The 12,992-nt window shown below is 48.6% G+C and overlaps 1 long non-coding RNA gene across 3 annotated transcripts in view; it reads right to left on the bottom strand.

The window, feature by feature from the left end:
- Window positions 1-12,992, bottom strand: part of LOC135056699 (uncharacterized) — an 83,802-nt gene that overhangs the window by 52,821 nt on the left and 17,989 nt on the right. For 2 of the 3 annotated variants that reach the window (XR_010244048.1, XR_010244050.1), the window contains exon 1: window positions 3,124-3,242. The exons of the other annotated variant lie outside the window; for it this stretch is intronic. This is a non-coding gene — a long non-coding RNA (uncharacterized LOC135056699). Of the gene's footprint in view, window positions 1-3,123; window positions 3,243-12,992 lie in introns of those variants that run through there. 3 annotated transcript variants of the gene reach the window in all.

Here is a 12,992-nt window from a genome sequence, read left to right as displayed (position 1 = left end):
AATTCATTCTTTCGCATGGTGAGGCCCGCCCATTGCAGGGCAAGGCCACCCAGCATGCACGACCCCCTGCATCTGCAGCAATTTTTTACATTGAAAATGCAGCTGACCCGCCACCGTTTTCCCTGCGCCGCCCCCGCAATGCTACGTTGCCGCCCCGCGAATGCCTCTGCCTGTCAATCAGGCAGAGGCGTTGGCAGCCAATGCGTTCAGATCACACTGGCTGGTCGCGCACGTGCAGGATGAGACCTGCTCGTGCGCATTGGTGCCAGATACAGAGTTATTGCAGTCGCACCGCTTAGCGATGCGACCTGAATAAGCCCCGTAGCCCACAAGTGTTAGAGAGCGTTATTTTTGCACTGCAGTGCAATTTGGATTTCAGTTTGAACACCCTCCCCCCCCCCCCACACAAATCTAAATCTCTCTGCACATGGTACATCTGCCCCACCTGCATTGCACCGTGGTCTTGCACAGTTACTTGCTTTACTTATAACCATGAATCAAGCCCTATGTTAGATAATTCTGTGTTAGCCTCTAAAGCTCTGTGTCCAGGATGACGGAAAGTGGATAAAAGAAAAGGGATATAAAGGGATAATAATGACTGATTACAAAAAAAAAGATGTAAACATGACTAGGAGGGATGATACAGCAGTTGCAGTCAGATGAGATTGGAGGAGGGGATGTTACACTTCTCAGAAGGCAGCAGACAACCCCTAGGTGTAATCATGTGGAAAGCACACAGCTGGGAGGTAAGGTATTCAAGGATGTTTATGAAATGTGGTGCTAAAGTACTGTAACTGACCAAAATAAAGGTGCTTGCTGTGTCTCTCAGTCACAGTGTTATAATGAATCAGCCCGACATTATTTATAATCATTCATATGTCATTTTATATATTGAGCATAGAGAATATTTTGGCCTTCCACGTCACTCCCTGCCATACTTGCCTACTCTCCCGGAATGGCCTGGAGGCTCCCGAAATTCGGGTGACCCTCCTGGCCCCCCGGAAGAGCAGGCAAGTCTCCCGATTCGTGGGGACCCCCCTGCCCGTCCGCCCACTTAGTGTGTAAAGTGGGCGGTCCGGGCAGTTGATGACGCGATTCTTGCTGAATCGCGTCATCATAGCCACGCCCCCTGCAGTGTAATGCCGGTGATCGCGGCATTACAGTGCGGGGGGCGTGGCTTAAAAGAGGCATCGTCATGACCCCGCCCTTGCTCCGCACCCGCTCCGCCCTTTCTCCGCCCCGTCCCACCTTCGGCCCACCTCCTCCACGACGTCACAGCCTCCCCTGCCCGCCCCTCTGAGCTGACCTGGCTGCTCTCTCCCGCAGAGAGCAGCCAAAATGTAGGTAAGTCTGCTCCCTGCCCCAGTAGAGCTTACAATCTATATTCCCTACCACATGTATAAAACCACTCTCATACACTAGTGTTAATTTTTGTTGCCAGCCACTGAAACTACCAGTATATTTTTGGACTGTGGGAGGAAACAGACTCAAACACGGGGAACAGATACAAACTCTAACCAGTTAGGTCTGTAGTAGGAATTGAACCCACGGCATCACTGCTCAGGTCCAGCATTTCTCAACTGGCTTGGCAAACGTTTCACGTATAAATGATGTCGACAGGTGATTTTCTATCTACGTCAATTGAGGAGATAAAAACAGATTGGACCTATTGGTGTATATTATTAAATGTACCTCAGTGCGTAGTTTTTATTTTTAGCCAGTATCATTTAACAAAAATTATATTATGAGATGAGATGGGCAGTATTTATGACACAGGAAACGTTCAAGTCAATAATGGACTGTAGTGCACTCATCAATGCAAACCTAGGGCCTAATTCAGACCTGATCGCAGCAGCAAAATTGTTCTCTAATGGGCAAAACCATGGGGGTAATTCTGAGTTGATCGCAGCAGGATCTTTGTTAGCAGTTGGGCAAAACCATGTGCACTGCAGGGGGGGGGGGGGGGGCAGATACAACGTGTGCAGAGAGAGTTAGATTTGGGTGGAGTGAGTTCCATCTGCAATCTAAATTGCAGTGTAAAATAAAGCAGCCAGTATTTACCCTGCACAGAAACAAAATAACCCACCCAAATCTAACTCTCTCTGCACATGTTATATCTGGCCCCCCTGCAGTGCACATGGGGGGTCATTCCGAGTTGTTCGCTCGCAAGCGGATTTTAGCAGATTTGCTCATGCTAAGCCGCCGCCTACTTGGAGTGAATCTTAGCATCTTAAAATTGCGAACGATGTATTCGCAATATTGCGATTACACACCTCGTAGCAGTTTCTGAGTAGCTCCAGACTTACTCGGCTTCTGCGATCAGTTCAGTGTTTGTCGTTCCTGGTTTGACGTCACAAACACACCCAGCGTTCGCCCAGACACTCCCCCGTTTCTCCGGCCACTCCTGCGTTTTTTCTGGAAACGGTAGCGTTTTTTCCCACACGCCCATAAAACGGCCTGTTTCCGCCCAGTAACACCCATTTCCTGTCAATCACATTACGATCGCCAGAACGAAGAAAAAGCCGTGAGTAAAATTCCTAAGTGCATAGCAAATTTACTTGGCGCAGTCGCAGTGCGGACATTGCGCATGCGCATTAAGCGGAAAATCGCTGCGATGCAAAGATTTTTACCGAGCGAACAACTCGGAATGACCCCCATGGTTTTGCCCAACTGCTAACAAAAATCCTGCTACGATCAACTCAGAATTACCCCCCATGTGCAGTGCAGGTGGGGCAAATATAACATGCATGTGCAGAAATAGTTAGATTTGGGTGGGGTGTGTTTAAACTGAAATCTAAACTGCAGTGTAAAAATAAAGCAGCCAGTATTTACCCTGCACAGAAACAATATAACCCACCCAAATCTAAATCTCTCTGCACATCATAGGCGTGCGCAGAACATTTTATTAGGGGGTGCACCATCGGAGGGGTGTTTAGCACCACCTATTGGGTGTGTCTAGCACCACCTATTGGGCGTGTCTAGCACCACCTACTGGCACTTAATGTAATATAAATCACATACCACAAGGGGCGTGGCCACTGCAAACAGGGGCGTGTCAACATGACACACCAACTGTTTCTAATCACTCTGGGAGCGTTCCTTTCCATTCCATATGCACCTTACCTATATGGTGGTTTCTCAGAATGTGGATCCTCTGAAGAAATGTCCTCCCTGGACAGACAGCGTCTTCAGTCGGTAATCACTATTCATGTAGGATATCACATGGTCCAGAAGAGGCCTGTTTGTGTAGGAATATAACCAATATCATCATCATGTCACAGAGGTTCAACCAGACTTGTGTCACCTACTGCCCTCTGCATCTCTCAGCCACACCATCATCTCCTCCTTGTGTCTCTCAGCCACACCATCATCTCCTCCCTGTGTCTCTCAGCCAGACCCTTATCTCCCACCAGCATCTCTCAGCCACACCATCTCCTCCCCTCCCTGCATCGTCTCTCACCCCAACCATCATCCCCTCCCTGCATTATCTCTCATCCACACCATCATCTCCTGCCTGCGTTTCCCTGCGACGAATCTCTCACAATCCACCTCACTTTCTGTCTCTGAGTCTACCCCCTTCACTGTGTGCCTCTCAGCCTCCCGCCCTTCACTGTCTCTCAGCCTTCACCTCCCTTCATTCTGTGTCTAATGCCGCTTACTGACAGTGCCCACAGTAGTTGTGCCCCTTATACAATGCCCACAGCAGTTGTGCCACTTACACAATGCCCACAGTAGTAGTGCCCATTACACAATGCCCACAGTAGTAGTGCCCATTACAAAATGCCCCCACTAGTAGTGCCCCTTACACAATGCCCACAGTGGTAGTGCCCCTTACACAACACCCACAGTGGTAGTGCCCCTTACACAATGCCCATGGTAGTAGTGCCCTTACACATTGCCCGTAGTAGTGTCACACACAATGCCCATTGGCCCTCATTCCGAGTTGATCACACAAAGCTGCTTTTTGCAGCCCGTGCGATCACTAGTCGCTGCCTTTGGGGGAGGGATTTTTTGCATAGCAAGGCTGCAAATACTTGTGCAGCCCTGGTATGCAAAAAGAGTTTGTGCAGTTTCTAAGTAGGTCCTGACATACTCACTGGCTGCGATGTCTTCAGCGTGACTGGTCCCGGAGTTGATGTCAGACACCCGCCCTGCAAACGCCTGGACACGCCTGTGTTGGACTCACCACTCCCAGAAAACGGTGAGTATCCGCACCCGGAACGCCTCCTGCCTGTCCGTCTTCTTGCAATCGCCGCTGCAATCACTTTTCTCGCTGGCGGCGTCGCGGCCCGGTCGTGGCAACGATGCACCTGCGCAATGTGTCCGCCGCGCATGCGCATTTCTGACCCGTTTGCACAGCAGCGAAGAACCACTGCGTGCGAACGGTTCAGAATGAACCCCATAGTAGTAGTGCCCATTACACAATGCCCATAGTAGTAGTGACCCTTACACAATGCCTATAGTTCTGCCCATTACACAATGCCCATAGTAATAGTGACCCTTACACAATGCCTATAGTTCTGCCCATTACACAATGCCCATAGTAGTAGTGCCCATTACACAATGCCCATAGTAGTAGTGACCCTTACACAATGCCTATAGTTCTGCCCATTACACAATGCCCATAGTAGTAGTGACCCTTACACAATGCCTATAGTTCTGCCCATTACACAATGCCCATAGTAGTTCTGCCCATTACACAATGCCCATAGTAGTAGTGTCATACACAATGCCTATAGTAGTAGTGCCAGTTACACAATGCCCATAGTAGTTCTGCCCATTACACAATGCCCATAGTAGTAGTGTCATACACAATGCCTATAGTAGTAGTGCCAGTTACACAATGCCCATAGTAGTCGTGCCCCTTACATAATGCCCAATAGTAGTAGTGGCCCCTACACAATGCCCAATAGTAGTAGTGCCAGTTACACAATGCCCAATAGTAGTTGTGCCAGTTACACAATGCCCAATAGTAGTAATGCCCCTTACACATGCCCAATAGTAGTAGTGCCAGTTACACAATGCCCATAGTAGTAGTGCCAGTTACACAATGCCCAATAGTAGTAGTGCCAGTTACACAATGCCCATAGTAGTAGTGCCAGTTACACAATGCCCATAGTAGTAGTGTCAGTTACACAATGCCCATAGTAGTAGTGTCAGTTACACAATGCCCATAGTAATAGTGCCAGTTACACAATGCCCACAGTAGTAGTGTGTTACACAATGCCCATAGTAGTAGTGCCAGTTACACAATGCCCATAGTAGTAGTGTGTTGCACAATGCCCATAGTAATAGTGCCAGTTACACAATGCCCATAGTAGTAGTGACCCTTACACAATGCCCATAGTAGTAGTGACCCTTACACAATGCCTATAGTTCTGCCCATTACACAATGCCCATAGTAGTAGTAGTGCCCATTACACAATGCCCATAGTAGTAGTGACCCTTACACAATGCCTGTAGTTCTGCCCATTACACAATGCCCATAGTAGTAGTGTCATACACAATGCCTATAGTAGTAGTGCCAGTTACACAATGCCCATAGTAGTCGTGCCCCTTACACAATGCCCAATAGTAGTAGTGCCCCCTACACAATGCCCAATAGTAGTAGTGCCAGTTACACAATGCCCAATAGTAGTAGTGCCCCTTACACATGCCCAATAGTAGTAGTGCCAGTTACACAATGCCCATAGTAGTAGTGCCAGTTACACATGCCCATAGTAGTAGTGCCAGTTACACATGCCCATAGTTGTAATGCCAGTTACACATGCCCATAGTAATAGTGCCAGTTACACATGCCCATAGTTGTAATGCCAGTTACACATGCCCATAGTAGTAGTGCCAGTTACGCATGCCCATAGTTGTAATGCCAGTTACACATGCCCATAGTTGTAATGCCAGTTACACATGCCCATAGTAGTAGTGCCAGTTACACATGACATGCCCATAGTATTAGTGCCAGTTACACATGCCCATAGTTGTAATGCGTTACACATGCCCATAGTAGTAGTGCCAGTTACACATGCCCATAGTTGTAATGCCAGTAACACATGCCCATAGTAGTAGTGCCAGTTATGCATGCCCATAGTTGTAATGCCAGTTACACATGCCCATAGTAGTAGTGTCAGTTACACATGCCCATAGTTGTAATGCCAGTTACACATGCCCATAGTAGTAGTGCCAGTTACACATGCCCATAGTAGTAGTGCCAGTTACACATGCCCATAGTTGTAATGCCAGTTACACATGCCAGTAGTAGTGCTAGTTACGCATGCCCATAGTTGTAATGCCAGTTACACATGCCCATAGTAGTAGTGCCAGTTACACATGCCTATAGTTGTAATGCCAGTTACACATGCCCATAGTAGTAGTGCCAGTTACACATGCCCATAGTTGTAATGCCAGTTACACATGCCCATAGTAGTAGTGCCAGTTACGCATGCCCATAGTTGTAATGCCAGTTACACATGCCCATAGTTGTAATGCCAGTTACACATGCCCATAGTAGTAGTGCCAGTTACACATGCCCATAGTTGTAATGCCAGTTACACATGCCCATAGTTGTAGTGCCAGTTACACATGCCCATAGTTGTAATGCCAGTTACACATGCCCATAGTAGTAGTGCCAGTTACGCATGCCTATAGTTGTAATGCCAGTTACGCATGCCCATAGTTGTAATGCCAGTTACACATGCCCATAGTTGTAATGCCAGTTACGCATGCCCATAGTAGTAGTGCCAGTTACACATGCCCATAGTGGTAATGCCAGTTACACATGCCCATAGTAGTAGTGCCAGTTACACATGCCCATAGTAGTAGTGCCAGTTACACATGCCCATAGTTGTAATGCCAGTTACACATGCCAGTAGTAGTGCTAGTTACGCATGCCCATAGTTGTAATGCCAGTTACACATGCCCATAGTAGTAGTGCCAGTTACACATGCCTATAGTTGTAATGCCAGTTACACATGCCCATAGTAGTAGTGCCAGTTACACATGCCCATAGTTGTAATGCCAGTTACACATGCCCATAGTAGTAGTGCCAGTTACGCATGCCCATAGTTGTAATGCCAGTTACACATGCCCATAGTTGTAATGCCAGTTACACATGCCCATAGTAGTAGTGCCAGTTACACATGCCCATAGTTGTAATGCCAGTTACACATGCCCATAGTTGTAGTGCCAGTTACACATGCCCATAGTTGTAATGCCAGTTACACATGCCCATAGTAGTAGTGCCAGTTACACATGCCTATAGTTGTAATGCCAGTTACGCATGCCCATAGTTGTAATGCCAGTTACACATGCCCATAGTTGTAATGCCAGTTACACATGCCCATAGTAGTAGTGCCAGTTACACATGGCTTTAATAGTAGTGCCAGTTACACATGCCCATAGTTGTAGTGCCAGTTATGCATGCCCATAGTTGTAATGCCAGTTACACATGCCCATAGTAGTAGTGCCAGTTACACATGCCCATAGTTGTAATGCCAGTTACACATGCCCATAGTAGTAGTGCCAGTTACACATGCCCATAGTAGTAGTGCCAGTTACACATGCCCATAGTTGTAATGCCAGTTACACATGCCAGTAGTAGTGCTAGTTACGCATGCCCATAGTTGTAATGCCAGTTACACATGCCCATAGTAGTAGTGCCAGTTACACATGCCTATAGTTGTAATGCCAGTTACACATGCCCATAGTAGTAGTGCCAGTTACACATGCCCATAGTTGTAATGCCAGTTACACATGCCCATAGTAGTAGTGCCAGTTACACATGCCCATAGTTATAATGCCAGTTACACATGCCCATAGTTGTAGTGCCAGTTACACATGCCCATAGTTGTAATGCCAGTTACACATGCCCATAGTAGTAGTGCCAGTTACGCATGCCTATAGTTGTAATGCCAGTTACGCATGCCCATAGTTGTAATGCCAGTTACACATGCCCATAGTTGTAATGCCAGTTACACATGCCCATAGTAGTAGTGCCAGTTACACATGGCTTTAATAGTAGTGCCAGTTACACATGCCCATAGTTGTAATGCCAGTTACACATGCCCATAGTGGTAGTGCCAGCTACACAATGCCCCACCAATAGTAGTAGTGCCCCTAACACATTCCCACAGTCCCAAATACCGACACAGCATCACAATACTTACATGAGACCCACTCCAGCGCTGTCCGCCGCCCGCAGCTCCTCGCGCTTAGTAGTAAGTGTGTGAAGGGAGAGACGTCACAACGTCATGACTTCTCTCCCTTCACACATTGCTGGAGCCGGAAAACAGAAGGCGGAGCTCAGAAGTGAGCTCCAGCCTCCGTAGCAGTACTACATCCCCTTCGTTTGGAGGACCTCCCAGCTGCTCCTGCTGCAGTGCAAGGGTGGGAGGGAATGGAGAGGAGGAGGATGGACCCGCATCACTGTTGCTGTAAGCGTGCCGCATATGTGAGGGGGTGCCGGACATTAGGGGGTGCCTGTGCGCACCAGGCACCCCCCGTGCGCACGCCTATGCAGCACATGTTATACCTGCAGTGTACATGGGCCCTCATTCCGAGTTGTTCGCTCGCTAGCTGCTTTTAGCAGCATTGCACACACTAGGCCGCCGCCCTCTGGGAGTGTATCTTAGCTTAGCAGAATAGCGAACGAAAGATTAGCAGAACTGCTACTAAATAATTTCTTGCAGTTTCTGAGTAGCTCCAGACCTACTCACAGATTGCGATCAGCTCAGTCCGTTTAGTCCCTGGTTTGACGTCACAAACACGCCCTGCGTTCGGCCAGCCACTCCCCCGTTTCTCCAGACACTCCCGCGTTTTTCCCTGACACGCCTGCGTTTTTTAGCACACTCGCGGAAAACGCTCAGTTACCTCCCAGTAACGCCCCTTTCCTGTCAATCATTCACCGATCAGCAGAGCGACTGAAAAGCGCCGCAGGATCCACAGCAAATCTGCTAAGTTTTTAGTTAAATAACTAAGCGCATGCGCCCGCCGTGCCTTGCGCATGCGCAATTAGCAACAAATCGCAGCATAGCGAAAATCGGCAACGAGCGAACAACTCGGAACGACCCCCATGGTTTTGCCCATTAGAGAACAATTTTGCTGCTGTGATCAGGTCTGAATTAGACCCTAGACTGGCGCTAAATGGCCTATGCTAAACTATATACTCTGCAGTCACGTTGCTGACATTCAGAATGTCCTAAATTCAGTATGGCCTGAATGTCGAGATTTAAGATGTTGACACATTCAGAATGTTAACATACCATGTTGACATTCACAATGATGACACTGACATGATGTCCACATTGTCAGAATGTAAGCTCTCATGAGCAGGGCCCTCTTCCCTCATGTGCTTATCCTTTTCTTACTTAAACCATCTTCGATGGCACCATGTCCTGCGGTTTTCTACCATCCTGATGTCAGTGTGTCTACTTATGTAGCTATGTTTATTTACCCTGTACTTCTCCTATACTGTCTTTAGCTGTAAATCACTATTTTCCTGTTTTGTTTATTCGTTTATGTACAGTACTCTGTAATTGACCGCTGCGAATCCCATGTGGCGCCATATAAATAAAGGATAATAATAATAATTGAGAAGTGTCAACAGACAGGATGCCGACATCAGCTTTTAGTGTTAGGGTTAGATTATGGTTAGGGTTAGGCTGCAGTTAGGATTAGATTAGGGGTAGGCTGCAGTTAGGGTTATATTAGGGGTAGGCTGCAATTAGGGCTAGATTAGGTTTAGGCTGCAATTGGAGTTATGGCTAGATTAGAGTTAGGGGTAGGCTGCAGTTAGGGGTAGATTAGGGTTAGGCTGCAGTTAGGGTTAGGGGTAGGCTGCAGTTAGGGTTATATTAGGGGTAGGCTGCAGTTAGGGTTATATTAGGGGTAGGCTGCAGTTAGGGTTAGATTAGGGTTAGGCTGCAGTTAGGGTTAGGGGTAGGCTGCAGTTAGGGTTATATTAGGGGTAGGCTGCAGTTAGGGTTATATTAGGGGTAGGCTGCAATTAGGGCTATATTAGGGTTAGGATGCAATTGGAGTTATGACTAGATTAGAGTTAGGGTTAGTGGTAGGCTGCAGTTAGAGTTAGATTAGGGGTAAAATGCAGTTAGGATTAGATTAGGGTTAGGCTGCAGTTAGGGCTAGATTAGAGTTAGGGTTAGGGGTAGGCTGTAGTTAGGGGTAGGCTGCAGTTAGGGTTAGGGTTAGGCTGTAGTTAGGGGTAGGCTGCAGTTAGGGTTAGGGGTAGGCTGTAGTTAGGGGTAGGCTGCAGTTAGGGTTAGGGGTAGGCTGTAGTTAGGGGTAGGCTGCAGTTAGGGTTAGGGGTAGGCTGTAGTTAGGGGTAGGCTGCAGTTAGGGTTAGGGGTAGGCTGTAGTTAGGGGTAGGCTGCAGTTAAGGTTAGATTAGGGTTAGGCTGCAGTTAGGGCTAGATTAGGGTTAGGGGTAGGCTGTAGTTATGGGTAGGCTGCAGTTAAGGTTAAATTATGGTTAGGCTGCAGTTAGGGCTAGATTAGAGTTAGGGTTAGGGGTAGGCTGCAGTTAGGGTTAGATTAGGGATAGGCTGCAGTTAGGGTTAGTTTAGGGTTAAACTGCAGTTAGGGCTAGATTAGGGTTAGGGGTAGACTGCAGTTAGGGTTAGATTAGGGTTAGGTGTAGGCTGCAGTTAGGGTTAGATTAGGGCTAGGATGCAGTTAGGGCTAGATTAGGGTTAGGGGTAGGCTGCAGTTAGGGTTAGATTAGTGGAAGGCTGCAGTTAGGTCTAGATTAGGGTTAGGGGTAGGCTGTAGTTAGGGGTAGGCTGCAGTTAGGGTTAGATTAGGGCTAGGATGCAGTTAGGGCTAGATTAGAGTTAGGGGTAGGCTGCAGTTAGGGTTAGATTAGGGTTAAACTGCAGTTAGGGCTAGATTAGGGTTAGGGCTTGGCTGCAGTTAGGGTTAGATTAGGGCTAGGATGCAGTTAGGACTAGATTAGAGTTAGGGGTAGGCTGCAGTTAGGGTTAGATTAGGGCTAGGATGCAGTTAGGGCTAGATTAGAGTTAGGGGTAGGCTGCAGTTAGGGTTAGATTAGTGGAAGGCTGCAGTTAGGGTTAGATTAGGGGTAGGATGCTATTAGGGTTAGATTAGGGGAAGGATGCAGTTAGGGTTAGATTAGGGGTAGGATGCTGTTAGGGTTAGATTAGGGGAAGGATGCAGTTAGGGTTAGGCTGCACTTGGAGTTAGGGTTAAATGAGGGTTAAACTGCAGTTGAGTTTAGGGTTAGATTAGGGTTAGGCTGCAGTTAGGGCTAGGGTAGATTAGGGTTAGGTTGCACTTGGGGTTAGGATTAAATTATGGTTAAACTGCAATTAGTGTTATGGTTAGATTAGGGATATGCAGCAATTAGGGATAGAGTTAGATTAGGGGTATGCAGCAATTAGGGATAGGGATAGATTAGGGGTATGGTGCAATTAGGGTTAGATTAGGGGTATCACTGACCTGGTTTGGGAGTGTTGTGGACTCGGGGCTTCTTCCGATGACCGGGAAGAGGAACCGCCACTGGGTCGTAGTAGAGATGGCCGGATGTAGGTCTTCCTCATGCAGAACTAAGACGGCAGGCGGGAGGCCCAGAGGAATTCTTGTAGGTCTCCTGTAAGACAAGACTTGTAGAAATAATGAAGGCTGGGGTACTGAGATATTGGAGACACTGTGGTATTGAAGGCACTGAGGTACTGGGAGTACAGGGAGTGCTGGGAGACCCTTGGAGGCACGGAGGTGTTTGGAGGCACGGAGGTGCTTGGAGGCACGGAGGTGTTTGGAGACACCGAGGTGTTTGGAGGGACGAGGTGCTTGGAGGCACGAGGTGCTTGGAGACACGGAGGTAACTGGAGGCACGGAGGTGCTTTGAGGCGCGGAGGTGTTTGGAGGCACGGGGTGCTTGGAGGCACGAGGTGCTTGGAGGCACGGAGGTGCTTGGAGGCACGGAGGTAACTGGAGGCACGGAGGTAACTGGAGGCACGGAGGTAACTGGAGGCACGGAGGTGCTTGTAGGCACAGGATGCTTGGAAGCACAGGTTGCTTGTAGGCACAGGATGCTTGGAAGCACAGGATGCTTGCAGGGACAGGATGCTTGGAAGCACAGGATGCTTGCAGGGACAGGATGCTTGGAAGCACAGGATGCTTGCAGGGACAGGATGCTTGGAAGCACAGGATGCTTGCAGGGACGAGGGAGCTCTGGATCATAGCTTCCACAGGAGAAACGAAGATACTCAGGCATCGGATCTCTGCCTGGTATCTGATTTTAAATTCCCCGCCCTAGCCTGATTGGCGGAGCAGGCAGGTGACGTCAGACCTGCTCCGCCTCCTTGCCCTTGCTTGTGATGGCGGCGCCCTTGCTTCCGGGAAGCCGCCGGAGAGCAGCGCCGACCCGCCGCTGAAGCCGGAGACTGACAGGGGAAGAGAGGCGCCGGGCAGACCAGGCCACCCGCAGGGACAAGCGCGGTCGCCGCTGCCCGAGGTTCGTGACAGTACCCCCTCCTCCAGGAGTGGCCCCTGGACACTTCCCGGGCTTAGTCGGATGTCTGGAGTGGAAGATCCGAATCAGACGAGGAGCCGTTACTTCAGTAGCCCCAATCCAACTTCTCTCCTCAGGTCCATAACCCTTCCAGTCCACCAAGTACTGTAATTTTTTATGAAGATAACGAGAGTCCAGAATAGCTTTGATTTCAAACTCCGCTCCAGCTTCTGCCACTACGGACGTTGGCCTTGGGAGTGCTGAGTGGAATCGATTCAGTATGAGGGGACGGAGTAGAGAAACATGGAAGGCGTTAGGTATGCGAAGATGGGCAGGCAAACCCAGTTTACAGACCACAGGATTTAAGACTTGTAGCACAGGGTAAGGACCGATGAACCTTGGAGCGAATTTCATGGTGGGCACCTTCAACCGGAGATTCCGTGTGGACAGCCATACCCTGTCCCCAACTTTATATTGAGGTGCGGCTTGCCGTTTCTTATCTGCAAAG

The sequence above is a fragment of the Pseudophryne corroboree genome, chromosome 3, assembly GCF_028390025.1.
Source record: "Pseudophryne corroboree isolate aPseCor3 chromosome 3, aPseCor3.hap2, whole genome shotgun sequence".
In the NCBI taxonomy this organism is placed as follows: domain Eukaryota; kingdom Metazoa; phylum Chordata; class Amphibia; order Anura; family Myobatrachidae; genus Pseudophryne; species Pseudophryne corroboree.
Note: the sequence above shows the minus strand (reverse complement) of the source record. Positions and strands in the feature narration are given on the sequence as shown.